The sequence below is a fragment of the Sus scrofa genome, chromosome 13 (genome assembly GCF_000003025.6).
Source record: "Sus scrofa isolate TJ Tabasco breed Duroc chromosome 13, Sscrofa11.1, whole genome shotgun sequence".
Lineage (NCBI taxonomy): Eukaryota > Metazoa > Chordata > Mammalia > Artiodactyla > Suidae > Sus > Sus scrofa.
The window spans coordinates 71,855,320-71,880,758 of record NC_010455.5 but is presented as its reverse complement, the minus strand read 5'-3'; the positions used below and the strand labels follow the sequence as shown (position 1 = coordinate 71,880,758).

The 25,439-nt window shown below is 45.4% G+C and overlaps 1 protein-coding gene across 1 annotated transcript in view; it reads left to right on the top strand.

Annotated features, from left to right (window-relative positions):
• Nucleotides 1-25,439, top strand: part of RAB7A (RAB7A, member RAS oncogene family) — a 109,337-nt gene that overhangs the window by 6,000 nt on the left and 77,898 nt on the right. The gene's annotated exons all lie outside the window — the stretch shown is intronic.

Sequence of the window (25,439 nt, the reverse complement as noted above, 5' to 3'; positions counted from 1 at the left end):
TGCTTATCACATATCTAATAATGCCCAGAGTATATAAAGAACTCCTAAAATTCAGCAGTAACTAAACAACCCAATTCAAAAATGGGTGAAAGTTGCAAAACCATATGAATGTACTTAATGGATACTAAAAAAATCACTAACAATGGCTAATTTTGTTATGTATATTTTACCACAATTTTTAAAAAATGAATTATAAAATGAATAGGCAAAGAACCTGAAAAGATATTTCACCAAAGAAGTTATCCAAATGGCCAGTAAACACAAGATGCTCAACATTGCTAATCATTAAGGAATACAAATCAAAACCACAATGACAGAACACCTCACACCGATTAGGTATGATCAAAAACTGGAAATTGGAACCCTTATGCACTGCTGATGGGAATGTAAAGTGGTGTGGCTGCTGTGGAAAGCAGCCTGTAAGTTCCTCAAAAAATTAAACAGGAGTTCCTGTTGTGGCACAGCAGAAACGAATCTGACTAGGAACCATGAGATTGCAGGTTCAATCCCTGTCCTTACTCAGTGGATTAAGGATCTGGTGTTGCCGTGAGCTGTGGTGTAGGTCGAAGACAAGGCTCAGATCTGATGTTGTGACTGTTGTGTGGCTGTAGCTCCGATTCAACCCCTAGCCTGGGGACCTCCATTGTCCCTAAAAAAAAATTCAAGAAGGAGTTCCCGTGTGGCTCAGTGGGTTAAGGATCTGGCATTGTCACTGCAGTGGCTCAGGTTCCTACTGTGGTGTGGGTTTGATCTCTTGCCTGGGAACTTCTGCATCCCTAGGGCACAGCGCCCCCCAAAATAAATACATAAACTTAGAATTGTCTTATGATCTATCAGTTCCATATTTGGGCATATTCCTAAAGGAACTGAAAGCAGGTATTTGTATACCAATGTTCATAGCAGTATTATTTATAGTAGCCAAAAGACGGAAACAACCAAATATCCATCAGTGGATGATGAATGGAAAACATTGTTATCTCTCCATACAGTTGAATATCAATCATCCCTAAAAATCAAGGAAAATTCTTACATACTGGTCCCTGGCCTGGGTGCTTCCACAAGCCATGGGTATGGCCAAAAAAAAAAAAAAAAAGAAGTCCTCACAGAAAGCAGGAATAGTGGGATAAGCATGTTACCCCCTTGGTCATCACTTGCCATCAGTCTCCTCCTCCATCCCAGCCATTTCTGCCTTGGACATCTGCAGTGCCAAAGGCTGAAGGAGGCCGTGCGCACAGTTCTTCAAACCTGAGGCTAAGAGGTGCTAGGGTAGTGGTTCTCACAATGTTTTAGAATCCAAAACAGATGAAATGGAAGTTGTCTGAGTTGGAGAAAAGCAATGAGCTACAGCCATGCCTAAAAGACCTCCTTTGCTGCTGTTGGCCTCTGAGGGCCCCCAGCTGACACTCCAGGAGGCACACAGGTGGCCAGCTCCTCAAGAGGGCTGGCTTGGATCTTACTGCCTCAAACAGCTCTGACCCAGAGTCCTGGACCTCATGAGTCATTAATTGGCTTTTGAGAAGGAGCTCTCAGCCTCTGCTTAGGCAGCATCTCAACCCCCACTCCATCCTAGCTGCACTTTCTTGTTTTCCTGGGATATTAACTGCAGCCCAGAGAGGAGGCCAGGAGCAGCTTCAGAGACCCACACAGGCCCCTCCTTCTCTGCCCCTTCCTTCCAGCCTGCACCCTGGAGGAGGCAGGCAGCTTGGATGTCCAAGCCAAGGACGTGGCATATCTGAGCTCTCTCTGCAACATAGCAGGCCCATCAGAGGGGAACCGGGACCTGGTGGATGACCACAGCCATCAGGAGGAAGTGGGCTGGAAGAGTTTCTCACTTCTCCAAAGTTATTCTCACTGGTGGTTTTCAGAGTCTGTATATGACAAATAAGGTGGGAATGGAGCAAAGACAATACCAGCCAGGAATGAGTTCCAGTGTTGTCACTAACCACTCACAGCCATGCGACACTGACAGGTCATTCAGTTTACTGACTCGCTTTCTGACTTCTAAAGTTGTCACAAGGACTAAATGTCGCCTTGTGGTGGGATTTCCAAATCTAAGGAATTGGCATGCCACCTGCATGGTTTTGGCCATATCTTCATGCCATTCCTACTATTATTTACCTAATAAGTCCCCCTAATTGGTTTGCTTTTTAAACAGGTCCTGAAGAAATACTTCTCATGGAATTGGGTTTGTTTCACATGGATATTTTCCTTTTTTACTTCAAAATAAGTAGCTGGTAATTAGAATTTTATATGTTCATGTGTATACCACAGTGGGATGATTGATACAGAGGTGGATATCTCCTCTCTATTTCCGCACCACCACCAGTACACCTACCCAGCTCTCCCCAGAGTCCTGGATTTAACCTCCAAGGCTTTGTTTGCGGGGAAATGAAAGAGGTCCCAAATCTCTATGATGGGTATTTTAACTCATTCATGCAGATGCTTTGTTGGCCTGAATCATGGCCGGGCTTGTACAGCCCTTATCTTTGGTGTGGAAGGGAGGATAGATCTGTCAGAAGCAGGATCCCTAGACCAAAGGCAGTGTTTGTGATTGTCCCAAGTTGCACTCAGAAGTGGCCTGTTCTCCACTGAGGCAGGCCAGCCCTGGGAGCTTTATGTAGCAGGTGTTCATGTTGCTTTTTGGGCATAACAGCGAAAGGGTTTCCAAATGTAAGCCAGAGCCTGAACTTGAGCCACATTTTAGGTAGAATGCAGCTGACTAGTCAGTCAGTTTTAACTGCATAGCCTCTGCATTAATCTGGGTTCAGTTACAGGAAACAAGCCATTCTAGCAATTTTAATGAGGAATTTAATCTAAGGCATTAGATGCTTACAGAGTTGTTGGGGGGCCTAGGGGAATGGCTCTCAGTGGGCCCCTAAGAATGTATCCAGAACAACGTAGCAGAACTGGCGTACCAATGGAGCTGCAGCCTCTCCCACAATCAGGAAAGGGTCAGGAGGCTGTCACTGGAGCTGTGATCCAGATACAAGGGAGTCTTTGCCACGGCTGCAACACCCACAAAGCTGAATTGCTGCTGAAACCTAGTGTCTGCCTCACCATAAAGGCTGTGCTAGCCAGAAGAAGCAACCAAGGAAACAAAAACATGACCCCTGCCTCCCTCCCAGCTGCATCCCTGCGTTTAACTGGTGGAGCTAACTCTTAGCCAGAATTCTGGCTCCAAGGAAGCCAGAGGATGTCGTTTTCAGATTTCTGGCCTCAGCAGCCTGTGAAGGCATACCAGGAGGTTGAAATGGATGATGAGAGCTAGTTCACCATACCCACCGCATCTGCCTCTCCAGACACTCCTCCACCCTGTGTATATAGCACTAACATTCAGTGCCTCACTCAAGATGTTCCCTTTGTCTGGAATGTTCCTTCTTGTTATTTTTTCTGGATGAATTTGGATTTCCTCTTCTAAGAGGCTTTCTCCTGCAAAAAGTCTTATTCTAGCCATTTCTAGCTTTTTGTGTATTCCTTCTCTAATGATTTATTTATGTGTTTGTCTCACCCTCAACTAAGAAGTCATAGACTAGGTCTCATCTGTCTTTGTTTATGTAGCTGAGCAAGGTCTGGGCCAATGCCTTTTAGTTCCTGACATATTAAAAAAAAGACTGAAATGGTAGCAGATTTTCTAGTACAGTTTAAAAGTTTAACCTTACCAACCTAATGCTTTTAACATAAAAAGTGATGATGCAGTATAACTGGCATGTTTTCCAAATAAATAGAAAAACTTAGAATATAGAAATCTATAGAACATGAACTATTAATTTATTTTTAAAAATATATTAAAAACTTGGAGAGAAGGCTAATTTTGCCCCAAATCAATTCTATACTTTTCATATTATCATGACCCTCAGTGTTTAGCTGGAGATATAGTCAACCAGATCGTGTAATACATTTCCCAGACTCCCTTGCAGCTATGTGTGCCATGTAATTCAGTCTGGCTTATAAGATGTGGGACCAAGTGATATGTGCAATTGCAGGGAAGAGGGATTTTTCTTATTTACAATAGGCAGTGGGCCATATTGGCTGCACCGATCAGGGCATACCAGGGACAACTGAGCAGCAATATATTTGGAGCCTGGCTCCCTGATACTGTAAATAGAGGAGAAAGAAACTTCTGTCAAGTGCACGTGTGTTTGGATTTTCTGTTAGAGTAGCTGAAAGTACAACCTGATTGTTCTTGGTTTAGAACTGTGTAATTATGTAATGAGCACCTCTGTCTTGCAGGTACAAATGAATTGGGAGACAGCATTAAAGTTCTAAATGGAGGACCTGTTTGCGAATGTCTGGTGCAGGCAAGTGTTCTTCCTGAGTCCCTGTAAGGGGGAGTTGAGCCCAGAAGAGATGCTGTCTATGTAAAAGAATTAATGATGTAGGAGGTCATATGTATTTGTTACTCTGTCTCAGGTACCTTACTCTTTTGGTAAGGCAGACTGTTCCCAGCTTTAAAGGAGTTTGCAACAAGAAACACCTAATTGGGTTCCCGTTGTGGCACAGTGGAAACAAATCCGACTAGTATCCATGAGGATTTGGGTTCAATCCCTGGCCTTGCTCAGTGGGTTAAGGATCCTGTGTTGCCATGAGCTGTGGTGTAGGTCACAGATGCAGCTCAGATTCTGCATTGCTATTGCTGTGGCTATGGTATAGGCTGGCAGCTGCAGCTCTGATTTGAGCCCTAGCCTGGGAACTTCCATATGCTGCAGGTGCAGCCCTAAAAAGAAAAGGAAAAAAAAAAAAAAGCTATTTAGACTGAGTTGTCCATCACTGTGAAATATCAGAAAAAAACTAATAAATCAACATGGGAGGGATTAAATCATTATTTTGGATTTCCTGTCATGGCTCAGTGGTTAGCAAACCCGACTAGTATCCATGAGGACTTGGGTTTGATCCCTGACCTTGCTCAGTGGATTAAGGATCTGGCATGGCCATGAGCTGTGGTGTGTAGGTCGCAGACGTGGCTCAGATCTCATGTTGCTGTGGCTGTAGCGTAAGCCAGTGGCTACAGCTCTGATTAGACCCCTAGCCTGGGAACCTCCATATGCCATGAGCGTGGCCCTAAAAAGGAAAATAAAAGGGGGGGGATTATTTCACTCAATCGAAGGAAAATTGCAGCCATTACAATAATGATGATTATGTATCAATGTATAATATGCTTTGAAGTTATGTTAAATCAAGAAAGATTACAAAACAGCACTCAGACTGGGAGTCCAGCTATGTCAGGAAGTGTGTACACAAAAAGAGAAAAAAATATTCTGATCACCTACTGTGTGCTTGGCCTCCTGCTGAGTCTTAAGGATACACAAATTAGTAAAATGTGGTCATGTTATGGCTCTTTGTCATTATGCTTGCACACAGTGATGTGCAGGTAAGTGTTTAGTAGCCATGTATTGGGGTTAGGGGGAGGGAAGTGTTTTGTAATTTTGCCAGTTTCTATGGTGTAAGCATTTCCAGTGTGGCTGACTTCAAGCTGCCAATGGAACTTTACTGAAAAGAAAAGATGCACACAGTAGCTCTTCAGCGTCAGTACAAGCTGGCTCCTGCGTGTCCCAGGAGCCTTCCTCTGCCTAATGTCTACCAGTTGGGAGGTGGTTGTTAAATAAACAGTAATTTATTCATAGAATGGGATTCTCATCATTCATGAGAAAAATCAAACTGTTTCTTTTTTTTATGGCCGTACCCAAGGCAATGAAAGTTCCCAGGCCCAGGATCAGATCCTTTTAAATCTAGTGCTCTGCGGTCAGATTCTATTTTTTTTTAACTTTTTTTTTTTTTTTTTTGCTTTTTAGGGCCTCACCCAAGGCATATGGAAGTTCCCAAGCTAGGGGTCAAATCAGAGCTGCAGCTGCCAGCCTGCACCACAGCCACAGTAACACTGTGGGATCTGAGCTGTGTCTGTGACCTTCACCACAGTTCACAGCACCACTGAATCCTTAACCCACTGAGCAAGGCCAGGGATTGAACCTACATCCTCATGGATACCAGTTGAGTTCCTTACTGGTGAGCCATGACAGGAACTCCTGCAGGTCAGATTTTTAACCCACTGTGCCACAGTAGGAACTCCCAGAAGATCACACTTTGAAGTAATCAGTCATATTTGAAAAAGTTCAAGGTTTATCTTCAAGTTTAAACACAACTAGGTGTGAGTGAGAACAATGAAAATCGAGGTATAAGGATTATGAGGATATCTCCTCCATAAAATCAAACAGGATATTGGCAGAAATTGTCCAAGTCCACGTTCTGACAAGTATGGAAATTAGCCAGTCTTGACACCACCTAAAGAACATTTATTCAGGAGTTCCTGTCGTGGTGCAGTGGAAACAAATCCGACTAAGAACAATGAGGCTGCAGGTTCGATCCCTGGCCTCGATCAGCAGGTTAAGGATCTGGCATTGCTGTGAGCTGTGGTGTAGGTCACAGACTCTGCTCGGATCCTGCATTGCTGTGGCTTGGTGTAGGCCTGCAGCTGTAGCTCCAATTGGACCCCCAGCCTGGGAATCTCCATATGCCGCGGGTTCAGCCCTAAAAAGCCAAAAAGAAAAAGAACATTTATTCAAGAATAGGTGAACAGAGAGTTCCCATTGTGGCACAGTGGAAACGAATCTGAATAGTATCCATGAGGATGTAGCTTTGATTCCTGGCCTCAATCAGTGGGTCATGGATCTGGTGTTGCTGTGAGCTGTGGTGAAGGTCGCAGCCAAGGCTCAGATCCGGCATTGCTATGGATGTAGTGTAGGCCTGGAAACTTACATTTGCCACTGGTGTGGCCCTAAAACTTGCCCTAGGCTCATCCTCTATTGTCCAGGTTCACAGTACCTTCAAAAATAACAGCCTGCTGGAGTTCCCATTGTGGCTCAGTGGAAAGGAATCTGACTAGTGTTCATGAAGACCTAGGTTTGATTTCTGGCCTCGATCAGTGGGTTAAGGATCTGGCATTGCCATGGCTGTGGTGTAGGCCAGTGGCTACAGACCTATTTGACCCCTAGCCTGGGAACCTCCATATGCCTCAGGTGCAGCCCTAAAAAGACCAAAAAAAAACACCAAATAGCCTGCAATTCTGGTGCAGCATAACTGCTACCTGAGGAGGGCATTCTCACATGACTGCCATTGCTTGAACTGTCTGGTAGTTCCCTGAAAGTTGCAAGTTACCCGGGTTTTGTATTTGGCCTGACTTGGAGCTCACCCAGTGTGAAAAGTCTTCTCTCTAGGGGACATTAAAACAAACAGACAAACAGTTACAAGCAAGTGTTTAACTATGTGATTGTTAGAGGCAGCAGATAAGACTTGGGTCAATCAATAGACCTAAAACATAAATAAAACAGGAGTTCCCGTCGTGGCGCAGTGGTTAACGAATCCGACTAGGAACCATGAGGTTGCGGGTTCAGTCCCTGCCCTTGCTCAGTGGGTTGACATCTGGCGTTGCCATGAGCTGTGGTGTAGGTTGCAGACGCGGCTCGGATTCTGAGTTGCTGTGGCTCTGGCCTAGGCCGGCGGCTACAGCTCCAATTAGACCCCTAGCCTAGGAACCTCCATATGCCGCGGGGAGCGGCCCAAGAAATAGCTAAAAGACAAAAAATAAATAAATAAATAAATAAACAAATAAATAAAACAAAACGTAAAAGGAAAAGTTAGGGAATAGATGTCCATAAGGGCTTTGAAAGCTTGACATATTCTGGGGAATCGAGAAGGTCAGGCACATGTCTGGGTCTATGTGCCTGGGGTGAGCACTTGTGCAGAAAAGAATTGAGACTTTGAAGCACTGTACAAGCAGGAAATTGAGACTAAGATGGAGCTGTGAACTGCCTGTCTGTGCACTGAAAACCTGTCCTTACACTCAGAGCCCCTTGGCAAAGATTGGGAGACTTATTTGTTCCAGACATTTTTTTTTTCTCGGCCACACTCGGCATGTGGAAGTTCTGAGGCAGGGATCAGGAATCAAACCCTTGCTGCAGCCAGGACCTGCGCAACAGCTGCAGCAACTCCAGATCCTTAATCTGCCGTACCACGTGGGAATTTTCTGTTCTGATGTTTAAAGAAATCTTTGTCCTCCCAATAGCTGACTACTAAGCTAACTGAGTAGAGACCAAAGAATACAGGCACTGTAGAATTAGTTCAGGATAGTTAACTTAACAGACAGCTACTATAAGAAGCAGTAATGACAGCAGACCCTTGGGGTGGGATAAAATCTTATTTCTAGGAGCGCCGGTCGTGGCTCAGCGGTTAACAAACCCAACTAGCATCCATGAGGATTCGGATTTGGTCCCTGGCCTTGCTCAGTGGGTTAAGGATCCAGCATTGCCATGCGCTGTGGTGGTGATTGCAGATGCAGCTTGGATCCCGAGTTGCTATGGCTCTGGCATTGGCTGGTGGCTACAGCTCTGATTGGACCCCTAACCTGGGAAACTCCATATGCCATGGGTGTGGCCCTAAAGAGAGAAAATAAGAAAACAATGACGACAAAAAATTTTATTTCTAGAGTTGCACCTTCAATTATTTTTTTTCTTTTTCTTTTTAGGGCCGCACCTTTGGCACATGAAGTTCCCAGGCTAGGGGCTAAATTGGAGCTGTAGCTGCCAGCCTACACCACAGCCACAGCAACTCAGGATCCAAGCTGCATCTGAAACCTACACCACAGCTCGTGGCATGCTGGATCATTAAGCTAAGGATCAGAGGCCAAGTATTGAACCTGAGTCCTCATGGATACTAGTCAGGTTCATAACCCACTGAGCAACAGTGGGAACTCTGCGCACTGATGTATTTTATTTTATTTTTTTGTCTTTTTATTTTCTGTATTTTTAGGGCCGCACCCGCGGCATATGGAGGTTCCCGATTCAACCCTTAGTCTGGGAACTTCCATATGCCACAGGTGCAGCCCTTAAAAAAAAAAAAAAGAAAAGAAAAAGAAAACTACATACCAGTATCTTTTGTGATTGTAGATATAAACATCCTTAATAAAATACTAGCAAATCGAACCCAGTAGCATATAAAAAGGATGATGCACCATGACCAACTCAGCTTTATCTCAGAATGCAAAGCTGGTTAAACATATGAAAATCAGTAAATGTAATGTACCATAGTAATAAAACAAAATGGAAAAAATACATGAGCATCTACCTCAGTAGGTACAGAAAAAGCAATTGAAGAAATCCCACACCCTAATGTAGAGCAGATGGTTAAGTATCCAGTGTTGACACTGTTGTGGCCCAGGTCACCTCTGTGGGTTCGATCCCTGAACTGAGAACTTCCTCATGCCAGGGACACAGCCAAGAAAGAAAAATGAAAACAGATGTAAATATTTATGACCTTAGAGTACACAATGGTTTCTTAGCTGTGATGTGTAATCCAGAGGCAACCAAAGAAAAATATATACTGGACTTAAAATTTTCTTTTTCTTTTTTTTTTTTTTTTTTTTGCTATTTTTTGGGCCGCTCCCACGGCATATGGAGGTTCCCAGGCTAGGGGTCCAATCGGAGCTGTAGCCACCGGCCTACGCCAGAGCCACAGCAACGCAGGATCCGAGCCGCGTCTGCAACCTACACCACAGCTCACGGCAACGCCGGGTGGTTAACCCACTGATCAAGGGCAGGGACCGAACCCGCAACCTCATGGTTCCTAGTCGGATTCGTTAACCACTGCGCCACGACGGGAACTCCTGGACTTAAAATTTTCAAACTTGGTACTTCCCGTCGTGGCCCAGTGGTTATCGAACCCAACTAGTATCCAAGAGGATACGGGTTCGTACCTGGCCTCACTCAGTGGGTTAAGGATCCAGTGTTGCTGTGAGCTGTGGTGTAGGTCACAGATGCGGCTTGGATCCTGTGTTGCGGTGGCTGTGGCGTAGGCCAGCAGCTGTAGCTCCAATTTGACCCCTAGCCTGGGAACCTCCATATACCACAGTGCAGCCCTAAAAAGCAAGAAGATGCTGAAGATAGTAAGAAAAACAAAAGCATGTACATATATGTATGACTGGGTCACTTTGCTGTGCAACAGAAATTAAAGGAATATTTTAAATCAATATTCTTTTACTTTAATAATTTAAAAAAATTTAAAATAAAAGATAAAAATACAAAAACCAGTTGAAAAATGGGCAAAGGATTTAAATGGACATTTCTTCAAAGAAGGTGTACAAAAAGATCCATCATTAGTCATTAGGAAAATGCAAGTCAAAACCACGATGAGAAACCACTTCAGGTCCAATGGGATGAGTACAGGAAAAGAAAAATGAACAATAAAAAGTGTTGTCCAGGATATCGAGAAGTCAGAACTCTCATATATTGCTGGTGGGAATGATGACACTAGCAGCTTTGGGAAACAGTTTAGCAGTTCCTCAAAAAATTCAACCAGATTTTAGTCAAGAGAATTGAAGGGAACTATATCCAGGCTCTTGAGATAGACCATAATGGAAGATAATATGAAAAGAGAATGTGTGTGTGTCTATATATATATACTATACTGTACAGCAGAAATTGACTGAATACTGTAAATCAACTATACCCTAATAAAAAATAAATGTAATTAATAAAAAATTTTTAAAATATTTTCACAGAAATATTTACATGGGTATTAATGGCAGCATGATTCCTAGTAGCCAAAATAGAGAACAATCCAAATATCCATCAACTGGTGAATGAATAAACAAAATGTGTCTACCTTTACAGTAGAATCTCTTTTGGCTATAAAAAGGAATGAGTCCAGATGACACTACAGTATGTGTGAACCTTGAAAACATTGCTGAGAAGAACAAAAGGCCAGATAATTGTGCAATTCATATGCCTGCATATATGTCATATTGCATTTATCCAACACCTGGAACAGGCAAACCCATAGACCAGTGGTCTCTGGGGGCTGGGAAGAAGGGAAGGGGGATGGGGAGCTAACAGCCCAGAGTCTCTTTATGGGGCGATGGAAATGTTCTGGGTCATATGGTAGTTCTATATTTAGTTTTATGAGGTACCTCCATACTATTCCCAATAGTGGTTACACCTGTTTACATTCCCACCAACAGTGTAGGAGGGTTCCCTTTTCTCCACACCCTCTCCAGCATTTGTTATTTGTTACTAATGATGGCCATTCTGACCAGTGTGAGGTGGTACGTCATTATAATTTTGATTTGCATTTCTCTAATAATTGGTGATGTTGAGCTTTTTTTCATATGCCTGTTGGCCATCCATATGCCTTCTTTGGAGAAATGTCTATTCAGGTCTTCTGCCCATTTTTCAATTGAGTTGTTTTTTGTTGTTGAGTTTTAAAAGTTGTTTGTATATTTTGGAGATTAAACCCTTGTCGTCAGCTGCATCATTTGCAACTATTTTCTCCCATTCCGTAGGTTTTTTTTGTTTGTTTGTTTTTGTTTTTGTAATAGTTTCCTTTGCTGTGCAGAAGCTTGTAAGTTCGATTAGGTCCCATTGGTTTATTTATTTATTTTTTTTGTCTTTTTTTTTTTTTTTTTTGTCTTTTGTTGTTGTTGTTGTTGCTATCTCTTGGGCCGCTCCCGCGGCATATGGAGGTTCCCAGGCTAGGGGTTGAATCGGAGCTGTAGCCACCGGCCTACGCCAGAGCCACAGCAACGCGGGATCCGAGCCACGTCTGCAACCTACACCACAGCTCACGGCAACGCCGGATCATTAACCCACTGAGCAAGGGCAGGGACCGAACCCGCAACCTCATGGTTCCTAGTCGGATTCGTTAACCACTGCGCCACGACGGGAACTCCCCATTGGTTTATTTTAATTTCTGTTGCCTTGGGATACTGACCTAAGAAAACTTTTTTATGATTGGTGTCACAGAATGTTTTGGCTATGTTCTCTTCTAGGGGTTTTATGGTGTCTTGTCTTAGGTTTAGGTCTTTAAGCCATTTTGAGTTTATTTTTGTGCATGGTGTGAGGGTGTGTTCCAGTTTCATTGATTTACATGCAGCTGTCCAGTTTTCCCAGCACCACTTGCTGAAAAGACTGTCTTTTTCCCATTTTATATTCTTCCCTCCTTTGTTGAAGATTAATTGATCATAAGTGTCTGGGTTTATTTCTGGGTTCTCTATTCTGTTCCATTGGTATGTATGTCTGTTTTTATATTAGCAATCCCATTCCTGGGCATCTATTCAGACAGAACTTTCATTGATAAAGATACATGCAGATAGTGCTGTGTTCATTGCAGCACTATTCACAATAGCCAAGGCATGAAAACCACCTAAAATGTCCATTGACAGATGAATGGATTAAGAAGATGTGGCACATGGGAGTCCCTGTCATGGCACAGCAGAAATGAATCTGACTATAGTATCCAAGAGGAGGATGCTGGTTCAATCCCTGGCCTCACCTAGAAGGTGGGGGATCTGGCATTGCTGTGAGCTGTGGTGTATGTCACAGACAGGGCTTGGATCCTGCATTGCTGTGGCATAGGCTGTCAGCTGTAGCTCTGATTCAACTCCTAGCCTGGGAACTTCCATGATGCTGCTAGCGTGGCCCTTAAAAAAAAAAAAAAAGAAAAGGTGGTGTAACTATGCAATGGAATACTACTCAGCCATAAAGAAACACAAAATAGGAGTTCCCGTTGTGGCTCAGTGGTTAACGAATCCAACTAGGAACCATGAGGTTTTGGGTTCGATCCCTGGCTTTGCTCAGTGGGTTAAGGATCTGGCGTTGCTGTGAGCTGCAGTGTAGGTCCCAGACATGGCTCGGATCCCACGTTGCTGTGGCTCTGGCGTAGGCCGGTGACTACAGCTCCTATTTGACCCCTAGCCTGGGAACCTTCATGTGCCGCAAGTGCAGCCCTAGAAAAGACAAAAAAGACAAAAATAATAATAATAATGCTATTTGCAGCAACATGGATGAAACTAGAGATTTTCATACTATGTAAGTCAGAAAGAGAAAGACAAATACCATATGATATCACTTATATGTGGAATCTAAAATATGGCACAAATGAACCTATCTACAGAAAAGAAACAAACTCAAGGACATGGAGAACAGACTTGCAGTTGCCAAGGGGGATGGGAAGGGAATGGGGTGGACTGGGAGTTTGGGATTGGTAGATGCAAACCATTGCCTTTGGAGTGGATAGGCAAGGAGTTCCTGCTGTGCAGTACAGGGAACTGTATCCAGTCACTTGTGATGGAACATGATGGAGGATAATGTGAGAAAAAGAATGTATGTATATGTATAATTGGGTCACTTTGCTGTAGAGCAGAAATTGATAGAACATTGTAAATCAACTATATTAAATAAATGGTTGTTCTTATATGTAGAATTATAGGCTGCTTGATACTGACACGTTGTATTGGTAAATTGTTATAGTTGTGATTTTTCAACTTTTAGTTTTCTAATAAAACAATCTTCTCTTGATTTAAAAAAAAAAAGAAAAATTGTTCTGGGATAAGTGGTGATATTTCCACAGCCTGTGAATATACCAAAACCCACTGAATTGTACACTTTAAAATTGGTGAATGTGGAGTTCCCATCATGACACAGTGGAAATGAATCCAACTAGGAACCATGAGGTTGCCAGTTCAATCCCTGGCCTCGCTCAGTGGGTTAAGGATCCGGAGTTGCCGAGAGCTGTGATGTAGGTCGCAGATGCGGCTTGGATCCCAAGTTGCTGTGGCTCTGGCATAGGCTAGTGGCTACAGCTCCAATTCGATCCCTAGCCTGGGAACCTCCATATTGCTGTAGATGCGGCCCTGAAAAGACAAAAAGTAAAATAAAATAAAATAAAATCGGTGAATGGTAAATTTTGTGGAAAAAGAACTATATCTCAAGTAAACAAGTAAATTACAAAAAATAGTATTTCATTCAGACATTAGGTAGGCAGCTTTTCAGTCCTTTGTGTATCCCTTGCCCTTTGCTGTGGATCAGATTTAGTGATTCACAATACAGCAGCAGTGATGGAGTGTCACTTTCGATATTAGGTTATAAAAGATGGTGGCATCCACACTGGACCTCTCCATTGCCCTTCCTCTCACACGCATCCCTGCCTCTGCAGAGGTAGCTCAACATCCTGAGCAGCTCCATGGAGATCCCATGTGGGAGGAACTGCTGTCCCAGATGCCAGCCATCGCAGACCTGCAGCCCCTGCAGCCACAAGAGTTGGCCTCGAGTTGACCAGAGTTTTAGCACACATGCCAACTGCAGTCAGATACACACAGCTCAGTAACTCCTGGATTCCTGACCCACACAAACCAGGAGATAATAAGTGCTAAGTTTGAAGGTAATTCTGTTACTTTCTGAAGTTAACTAATACAGTGTGTTAAAAAAACCCGCAATGTACACCACTATTATTTTACCTGTTATCTCTAGGTGGGATGATTGTTGATGTCTTATTTTCCTATTCAAATTCCTGATTTTTCTAAAATGGTCAATAATGAATATGTGTTGTTTTTATAATTAGGGAGAAAGTGAAAGTGATAGCTAATTTTAGGATGCTTAGGGACTCTTTGGTAATAAATGCATTTGGTATAACCTTAGGTAAGATAAGCATATAAAAGTTGTATTATATTATTATTATTATTTGTCTTTTTAGGGCTGCACCCTCGGCATATGGAGGTTCCCAGGCTAGGGGTTGAATCGGAGCTGTAGTTGCTGGCCTACACCACAGCCACAGGAATGCAGGATCCGAACCATGTCTGCGACCTACACCACAGCTCACGGCAATGCCAGATCCTTAACCCACTGAGCAAGGCCAGGGATTGAACCCAAAATCTCATGGTTACTAGTCAGGTTTGTTAACCACTGAGCCACGACGGGAACTCCCTATTATTATTATTATTGCATTAAAATTCCATCTGCATTTGGACAAAGCCTAGCGAGGAAAGAACAGGAGAGTTAGTTCTTTGGAGTCTCTGTTTTGAATACCATTGTTAACTCAATGTTTAATTATTGAGTTCCACTTGGCTGGAACGCTGAAGATAAAGATCCCTCTGGCAGACATTGGCTGAAGGTAGAGGCCAGGTCCAGAAGGAGGGTAGAGTGGTGGTGCCATGTGGAACACAAAAGCCAGGGGTTAGCATGGAAGGAGGGATGAATCCAGGAGAGGATTCAGAGGCCAAATGGGTAGAGAATGCTGCCTAGTTTAATGAAAGTGCAGAGAGAGATGACCAAAATAACTGTCCCATGCTTGAGCTATCTCCAAAGAACCTGGAGAAGGGAAAGTATCACACAGTGCCTGCATTTTTTTTTTTTTTGTCTTTGTTGTTGTTGTTGTTGTTGTTGTTGCTATTTCTTGGGCCGCTCCCATGGCTTATGGAGGTTCCCAGGCTAGGGGTCCAATCGGAGCTGTAGCCACCGGCCTATGCCAGAGCCACAGCAACGCGGGATCCGAGCCGCTTCTGCAACCTACACCACAGCTCACGGCAACGCCGGATCGTTAACTCACTGAGCAAGGGCAGGGATCGAACCCACAACCTCATGGTTCCTAGTCGGATTCGTTAACCACTGCGCCACGACGGGAACTCCTGCATTTTTTTTTTTTCTCCACGCTCCAGAAGTAAAGCATCCCTAAAAAACCTTTCAGAAGCCCAGAGGGCAGACCTAACGTGATGAAGCAGTGACCTAAGGACACCTCTTGCTCATGGATGCACAAAATGAATGAGGATAAGATGCTCACAGATGTAGTTCAAAGCTCTGGCCGCTTGACATTGTGATGCTGAGTGTAGTTCCTGGGGAGGGGACTTGGTGGGGCTGTTCTTGCTGCTCACGGTGTACACTACCCCTGTAACACTTGCTGCAAAAACAAATTCTCAACCCTGTATTCGTTTTTTGCCTTTTTTTGTAAAAGTGAAGATCCTCTTTAGATTTCCTTTGGTGGGTAGAGTTCCTGTTGTGATGCAGTGGAAACAAACCCGACTAGCATCCATGAGGACTCAGGTTTGATCCCTGGCCTCATTCAGTGGGCTGACAATCTGGCTCGAATCTGCGTTGCTGTGGCTATGGCTGTGGCTGGCAGCTGTAGCTCTGATTGGACCCCTAGCCTGGGAACTTTCATATGCTACGGGTGCAGCCCAAAAAATAGCAAAAAAAAAAAAAAAAGATTTTCTTTGGCAAGTGAGAACAGGTGCTAACATTGGTCTTTCATAAAAGCAAAGTGGCATAAAGCAAGCTTTTAAAAACCAGGGGTCCCTATGTTTGGTTATCATGAAAGTTTTACACAGCTGTTTGTGTTCTATTTGCCTTGTTTCTTCCAAGAATGGATTTTAAAGACCTAGCCTTTTATTTTATTTTATTTATGTATTTATTTTGTCTTTTTGCCATTTCTTGGGCCGCTCCCATGGCGTATGGAGATTCCCAGGCTAGGGGTGGAATCGGAGCTGTAGCCACCGGCCTACGCCAGAGCCACAGCAACGCGGGGATCTGAGCCGCATCTGCAACCTACACCACAGCTCTCAGCAACGCCAGATCCCTAACCCACTGAGAGGGGCCAGGGATCGAACCCGCAACCTCATGGTTCCTAGTCGCGTTTGTTAACCACTGAGCCACAGCGGAACTCCAGACCTGGCTTTTTAAGTGTTCACCAGGGCACTCAGTGAGAGAGAAATGTGTAACTGGTGTGTTTAAAGTCATTAATATTCAAACACTGCCCACGTTTTCAATGCTGTTCCTTAATGCTCAGATTCTCCGCCTTGAGGAACATAGTTGATCCTTCCTTTCTGCCTCACTGGGGTTGTTGAGGCCAGGTGACAGCCTTTGTCTCAGGAAACACGAATGGAGATAGCATCTGGGTGGAGGCCTATGAGAGGCGGAGCAGGAGCTCCCTCATCCACCCCTGGGACCTAGCAGCAGGTGACCTGCGGGTTGATGGCAGCTGCCTCATCAGCCAAGCTTCCTGAGTGAGGATGTTTTAAAAGCACACAGCCTGTGGTGGTGGGCACACAAACCCACACGAGGGATCGAGTTGCACAGCACTTGGCATGTGCACATGTACGTGCACTCGCACTGCCCCCCCCCACCAAAGAAAGGAGTACAAAGAACACTGAGGCCCTCTGAATAAGGTCAGTGTCACTGTCCTCACACTGACATGCTGTAGCTTTTGCAGAATGTTACCACTGGGGGGAAATTGACTAAAGTGTACAAGCAATTTCTCTGGATTATTTCTTACAACCCCGTGTGAATTTACAATTAGCTCCCCCCAAAAGTGACATTATTCCATTTTCAGTTATTTTCCAATCTTCCTGATTACCTCAGGGAGAAATTCAATGTATGATAGCCTTGTATCTTTCACATTTCTCTGACACTTGCAAACGCCTTTTTTGAACAAAGAGAGAGCAGGTGTCCTTCCCAAAGCTCCAGGAGAGAGTAGCTAGCTATAATTCCACAGTGCTTATTTTATTATGCTTATTTTCCAGTTATGTCTCATATAAGTCATGAGAGACTCATTATCCCCTTATGATGGTGATATTTAAATTTTCTTTTAAAAAATTAAAAAATTTTAAATCAACTCCCTTTCAATAAAGAGCAACACACACACACATATTTTTTTTGTCCGTGCCCAAGGCATGTGGACATTCCCAGGCCAGGGACTGAAGCTGAGCCACAGCAGTGACAACACCAAATCCTTAACTGTTAGGCCACCAGGGAACTCATCATAAATGTCAGTATTGATGGCATGGGACATGTCAAAAAATAATGAAGGTGGTATGTAAACAATGGAATTGGAAAGAGCCCCGCTCCCTGAACCCCTCTGGAAAAAAATTCAAATTTTTTTTGAAAATTTAATGTTAATCTCAGTGTCTTGTAATATACATGTGAAATGTGCTCTGGGTAGTAGATTTATTAATGACATGAATTTTTTTTTTTTTTTGGTCTTTTGTCTTTTTTTCTAGGGCGTCACCCATGGCATATGGAGGTTCCCAGGATAGGGGTCGAATTGGAGCTACAGCTGCTGGCCTACACCACAGCCACAGCAACGCTGGATCCAAGTCATATCTGTGACCTACACCACAGCTCATGGCATCACCGGATCCCTAAGCCGCTGAGCGAGGCCAGGGATCAAACCCACATCCTCCTGGATCCTATTGGGTTCATTATCACTGAGCCACAATAGGAACTCCCAGATGTGAAATATTTTGAAGTGTAACATACATAGGGAAAAGTATTCAAATGAGTATTATAACTCAAAAAAATTCTCCCCAAGTGGATTACAAATGCCGTGCAATTTCAGTGTGTATTCTAGCAGAATCTTTTTGTGGAAATTGATAGATTGATTCTAAAATTCATTTGGAGGAGTTCCCGTCATGACTCAGCAGAAACAAATCTGACTAGTATCTGTGAAGATGCAGGTTCGATCCCTGGCCTTGCTCAGTGGGTTAAGGATCCAGCATTGCTGTGTGCTGTGTTGTAGGTTGCAGATGTGGCTCGGATCCCAAGTTGCTGTGCCTGTGGCATAGGCCAACAGTTGTAGCTCCGATTTGACCCCTAGCCTAGAAACTTCCATATGCTGTGAGTGCAGCCCTAAAAAGACAAAAAAGAAAAAAAGAAAAATTTTTAAAAATTCATCTGGAAGTGCAAAGGACTAGCAGTCCAGGAGCGGAGGGAAAAAGTTAGAAGACTTACACTGCCAGATATCAGGACTACTATGTAAGTATCATAATTAATCCATTGTGGTATTGGCATAAAGACGGGCAAGCAGATCAATGGGACAGGACAGAGTCTAGAAATAGACCCATAAATATAGTCATCTGATTTATGACAAAGGTGACTGTGGAGAGCAGTGGGAAAGGGTCATCCTTTAGACAAGTGCCACAGGCCGTGGCTGTGTCCCTGGCTGTGCTACTTGCCCACCAGCATCCTCTGGAGCCTGCCTTCCACAGGGTGTGTGAATTACCCACCCGGCCCCTGTGTCTACTCACAGCTCAGCCATGACAGGCGAGGGCTGACTCTGATTTGAACTCCGGGCTGCTGTGGAGGGGGCACTCCTAATCCTCCTGAGGTGCGTGGTCTCTGGCAGCCCTTCTGGTTGATCCTTTGACCTGGTGTTCTTTGCAGTCCACTTGCACAGAATTGGAGCTGACTGACCAGCTGAGCTCTGTAGAGGCGATGAGGCAAAACTTCTGAGTCAAGTCCGACGTTCCAGTGCCTTGCTTGGTCCTATAGGTTGTTTTCTCGGGAGACCTGCTCCCTGTCACATGGGTGCTCCTGCAGCTCTCTGGAAAGGAGCTGCTCTGTCAGCACCCTGCACACAGATCCTCCAGTCCCAGGCAGGCCTTTAGGACAGTCCAGCTCCCAGCCTGTGAGCCTCTCAGCTGAAGCCCAGCCTTCAGAGACAAGATAAGTCACACTCACACTCTTCAGTCTGACCTCCTGGCCCACAGGAGTCCTGAGATCATAATGGCTGTGGGTTTATGGTGCTAAGTTGTGAGCTGTGCAGTTTTGCAGCAGTAGAGTTAGTACAGTGGCTCAGTGCCTTGACTTTGGGAAAGGCCGTGCAGCACCTCTAAGTCTCCTCCTGTCCCTGCCCATGATTGAAACATCTGCTGCCGCCTTGGAGGTTCCCCTGGGAAAGGAGATGTTCACCAGTGCTGCTCCCCTCCCTGGCTTTAAGAGACTCTCCTAGAACCCTTCACCTTGATGAGCCCAGGATGCCCAGAATTCCCTCTCTCCCCAGTCCCCACCTCTGCTCCTGTGGGGGTGTGGGAGGAGGGAGTGAATGCTGTGGGGCCAGTCCTGCCGCTTCTCTGTGTGCCCAAGCAGGACCTGTTCTTGCCCCAATCTTAGCAGATGTCCTAACCATCTTTCAGTGTGATGTGCTCCACACTCTGCCCTCAATTTTGGATCATGATTGTCAATACCGGGGAAATGGGAAAAGGCACCATTAACATCTGGATCAAAGGCATTCACAACACCAGGACCTGGTCTTTCTGCGTAGGTTTCCTTCCTGCTCCTGCTTCCTTTCTGCTAACTTTGTTCTCCAGGAAGACTAGGCCATCAGGAATTTCTGGAATCAGTTATGACTTGCTCCCTCTTTTCGACCTTTGCACATAACCGTCCCTCCCTGGCAATAACCCTCTTCCTTGGCCCCACAGGCTCTTAATCAGCCTTTATGAGTCACCATAGCACTGCCTCCTCTGGGAAGCCCTCTTTGACTACCTTGTCTCCCAAGCTACCTCAGGTGTTTCTCCTGGGCCACCCTAGTCCCCTGTTTCCTGTGCTGCTATATTTGTGGTAGAGGTAGAAAGCTACCCATGGAAGTGTTAGCCCCCTTTTCTGTAGCACACAGCTGTCGTCTCACCTGGGCCCCATCTCATAGGTCCCCTTGCATTCAGGTATGCAGTATCACTAGCTCTTGCCAAAGTAATGTGGGCAAAGGGACATGTGTCACTTCCATACCAAGGCATTAAAGAAGCAGATGTGTGTCTCCAGAGCCTTTCCCCTGCTATCAGCTTATGGACAATGACAAGCCCCTTGGGAATGGCGCTGTTGCAAGCCAGAGCAAGCCCAGTCCCCACAGCAGTGTATGGAGGAGAGCCACTTTTGTTTTGTTTGACTTCTGACTCATTTGGAGGTCTGTGTGTTATAGCAGGTCAGGTTCCCTTCTGTGCCATAGCCCTGTGCCGGTGTATATCAATACTGATGTATTATTTTCTTTTCTTTTCTTTTTTTCCTTTTTTTTTTTTTTAAGGGCTGCACCCACGGCTTATGGAAGCTCCCAGGCTGGGGTCAATTCAGAGCTGCAGCTGCCAGCCTACGCCACAGCCACAGCAACTCCAGATTTGAGCCACATCTGTGACCTACACCACAGCTCATGGCAACGGCAGATCCTTAACTCACTGAGTGAGGCCAGGGATCGAAGAATCCACAACCTCATGGATACTGGTCAGGTTCTTAACCCACTGAGCCACAACGGCAACTCTAATACTGATGTGTTCTTGCTAGACGGGTCTTGAAGGAAAAGGGGGAGTTCTTTATGTGAGAGGAGAGGAGTCAGGGGATGGGAGAGCAGTGAATCAATCAGTTGCTCAGTGCGTATTTTCTGAGTATTTGTCATGTCCAGGTAATTGGCAAATCAGGCAGCCAAGGTCCCTGCTCTTGTGTATTGGGAAGTCTAAGAGGAGGGAGAATTTCTCCCTGGAACAAGGAGAGGAATAATTACAGAGAATCCTTTCTCAGGGAGGTGATGTGGAGAAAATGTAACAATGTAACAAGCTTATGTCAACCCAGGAGGGCCTCCTCTACTATCATTTGAGTTAAGATTCAGAGGTAAGAAGGATCCGGCTGGGGCAGATCTTTGGATGGGGGCAAGGGCTGTCTGGGAGGAACTAGAAGGCGGGCCAGGACTGGCAGGTGATGTGGAAGCAGGAAGCAGATGGTTGTGACAGGAATGCACTGACCAGAGGCCAGGGCTGGGAGATAAGGTCAATCACCACCCTACTTCCCTGCTTTGTTTTTCTCCATCATACTTATGGCCATCTAATACAGTGCATATTTCATTTATTTGTATGCTGTATGTTCTGAGTCTCCCTCTGGGATGTGAGATCCAAGGGAGCAGGGGTTTTTGTCTCTCTTATTCTCCTCTCTCTCCAATGCCTCAGAAGAGGGCCCACCCCATAGTAATTGCTCAGGCTACCATTTTTTTTTTCTTTTTAGGGTCACACCCATGGCATATGGAAGTTCCTAGGTTAGGGGTCAAACCAGATCCACAGCTGCTGGCCTACACCACAGCTACAGCAACGCAGGATCTGAGCCATGTCTGCAACCTACACCACAGCTCAAGGCAATGCCAGATCCCAGAGTCAGTGATCGAACTCGCATCCTTATGGATACTAGTTAGATTCGTTTCCACCGCACCACGATAGGAACTCCCAGGCCACATTTGTTGAATGAATACATAAATGACGGATACAAAAGCCAGATGATGTAAAGCATTGAAGGCTGTTCCGAGGCGATGGAAGGGGCACATGGGGAAGGGCACATGTTAGTCAGAGTAAGGCAGCGTGCACCCCATGGTGTTGTCAGGAGGGAAATGTAGGAGGCCTTCATTAACAGCATGGGAAGAAGGGCTGGATGGAATCAGGGCCTGGTCCCCACAGTGCTTGTTAATCTGCAGCGTGTGGTCTGATGCCCCCAGAGACATGTCCCATGGAGAGAAAGTTGGAGGGACACAGCCTTGAAGGCACAGCCCCTGCCCCCGTCCCATGTCCCAGCTCTTTGACTTGGTGGTGGGGCAGCTCCTTTGTGGTGACTGAAGTTAACACCTTGCCCTTCTTAAGTGACTTACCTGCTTCTCCATCCTGAGCTGTGAGTGGGGCAGGCATTGTCATCCTCATTCCACAGAAGAGGAAGCTGAGACTGAGTTGTCACCAGGGCACCTTTGGATGCGGGTGACAAAGATCTATTTGAACTGCCCTATCTTACCTCAGCTCCCTAGAAACAGAGTCTGAGATCCAGCTTCACATGCTGCCACTTTATCGCAGTGTTCTGCGTCCTGGCAGCAGGGGCAGGAACGCAGGGTGTAAGGGCCCACAGACGCCCAGCAAGCACAGCAGCCGTGGGTCTGGATAGGCTGCCAGGCCAAGATGGGAAGCCCATCCATGTGAAGTCCAGACAAACACAAATACTGTTATAGTACGAGAATTTTTATTTGCGAACTCTGACAGACGTAGTCCCTGAGATGTCCAGTTCTATGAGGTGTCCCAGGGAGCCCTTGGGGAGCAGCCCACCAGGAAGGTGAAAGCCAAGATTCCACCCTTGGCCCCTTTTCGCTCCTGCTTCCTGCTGGCCAGTGGTTACCCATGGGGAGGCCCAGGCTTTTGAATTCTGTCCCCTGACTTACATGCAGGCCCTAGGGGAGCCAGACCCTCTGAGTCCAGGCAGGTCAGACCTGGGCCTGCAGCTGCTCAGCTCCTGGGATCAGCCTCTGGGCAAGACCGGGAATCTCTGTTAAGCAAGTGGTGAGGCATCATTAGATGCCAGTGCCCCAGATTTTAGCCCTTACATGCATCCCTCGCCACCTCTTTGTTTTCTGGGTGTTTTTTTTTGTTTTTTTTTTTTTGTTTTTTTTGTCTTTTTGCCTTTTCTAGGGCCGCTTCCCGTGGCATATGGAGGTTCCCAGGCTAGGGGTCTAATCAGAGCTGTAGCCGGCAGCCTACACCACAGCCACAGCAATACGGGATCCCAGCCACGTCTGCAACCTACACCACAGCTCATGGCAATGCCGGACCCTTAACCCACTGAGCAAGGCCAGGGATCGAACCCACACCCTCATGGTTCCTAGTTGGATTTGTTAACCACTGCACCACGGCGGGAACTCCTGTTTTCTGTTGTCACTTCAGCTCCACACCCGGGCAGGCTGGACTCTCCAGGGGACAGGAAGTCCCCCAGCAATTCTAGGCCTGTCTTATTCTTTCTCCATCAGAAAAAAAGTCTCTTTCTTCCAACAGGCCTGCCTCCTTCCACCCCGGAAAAGACCCAGAAATGACAGTTACCGGCCCCAGTGCTGGTCTGTGAAAGTGCTACTGTGGGCAGAGGGCAGCTGTACAGCCTTGTTGCCAGAAGCTCTGGAAAGCCACCTGTGGCTAGTTGTGGGAAGAGCAGGAGGAAGATCCACTGCGATGTGTGGTTGTCTTTTTGTGGGTGTTTCTCTACCACATACATGCATGCACGCATACCACTGGCACTCCCAGAGCATGGGGACTTGGGCTAGTTCATCTCTGTGTCCCTAGGGCTGTCCTGGAAGCTGTAGACTGATTTCTTTTGAATGAGTGAGGGAGTGAATGAATCCCTGTCATTCCCTTCCCACCCAGCCTGACATGCAGCTCCAGCTTAGGCTTCCTCCCCTGTCCCCTTCATCAGGACACCAAGTTACTAGAGGACTCTAAAACAGCTGTGTTCATGTCATTCCCTTAACTGACAACTCTGTGAGATCTCCCCTGCCACACACGACCATCAAACCTGTTTTACTAAAGGTCTTTTCGAGAACTATTCCCTTCTCCTTCATTCTGTACAGGCTCTATTATGGTTATCTATTGCTGTGTAACAAAGCAGCCCAAAATGTAGTGGTTTAAAACAAAAAATTTATCAGCATTTCTTAGTTCTGTAGGTTGGCTAGTTCTCACTTGAGCCTATTGCGTGATTGCAGTCAGTTTTTAGTTGGGGCTGCAGTCATTTGAAGTTTATGGCTGGAGATCTCAAATAACTCAATTATGTGGCTGGCAGTTGATGCTGGTTGCCTACTGGGGGCCCAGCCGAGGCTGCTGATAAGAATACTTGCACATGATTTGGGGTTCTTACGGCCTGGAGGCTGGCTTCTGAGGCTTCTATTGCCTGAGCATCTCAAGAGTTCTAGGAGAAAGGTGTAAGGCTTCTCATGATTTAGCAGTGGAAGTCATAGGATATCACTTCTGTGACATTCTCAAACAGGTAAGTAAGGCCAACCCAAATTCAAAAGGAAGGGAAGTCCACATTTCAAAGGAAGAAGGAACCAAGAATTTACCACGTTCTTTAACCTACCATCACCTACCTCCTGGACACATATTACTTCTGTTTTCCTGTGTGCAAAATATGCTCACCTCCTCCCAAAGACTCTAAAGGTCTCATCCCAACACACCATTGGTTCATCATGGATCTTGGCATGTTAATCAGGTCTAGGTGCAAATGACACCACTCAGAAGATAAGCCCCTGTGATTCCTCAAGAACAGCTTCTTGAGTACTGTTCCTCTTGACCTGTAGACCTTTGGGCTAAGACATGTTTTCTGCTCTGCAAGGACCCAACAAACAGAGTTGACAAGTATAAGATAACCAGAAAAGACTTGTGTTCAAAAAGAGGAAAACAGCTATCAGTGGGTCACAGCAATTCTGAAATCCAGGGAGGCACATGTTGTCAGTTCTCTGATAAGGGTCCAGTTCTGCTCCTTGGGAATGATTCTATGTAGTTCCTGACTCCACTTGCTTGGCTGATGTGTTTCTTCTGAGTTGTCATTTCCTCTTTTTCTTTTTTCTTTCTTTTTTTGCTTTTTAGGGCCACATGCACAGCCTATGGAAGTTCCCAGGCTAGGGGTCAAATCGAGCTACAGTAGCTGCTGGCCTACACTACAGCTCAGGGCAACACCACATTCTTAACTCACTGAGGGAGCCCAGGCATTGAACCTGCACCTCAGATATGTTTTGGCTGAGCCACAAGGAGAACTCTCTCTTTTTTCATAAGGAATAGTCCATGTTTGCATCTGAATAGCCATCTCAGTCTGCTTCTTGGAAAGCTGGGGCTTCACAAGTCTCTATTTTTGTGCTCTTTTCCTGTGTTCTCTAGTTGTTTCTTTATTTTAAGCCTAGCATTTGGAGGTTGTTTGTTTTGTTTTTGTTTTTTGTTGTTTGGTTGGTTGGTTGGTTTTGCCACACCCATGGCATATGGGAATTCCTGGGCCCCCATCAAATTCAAGCCGCAACTGCAACTTACACCACAGCTATGGCAATGCCAGATCCTTAAACCACTATGTGGGACCAGGGATTGAACCCCTGCT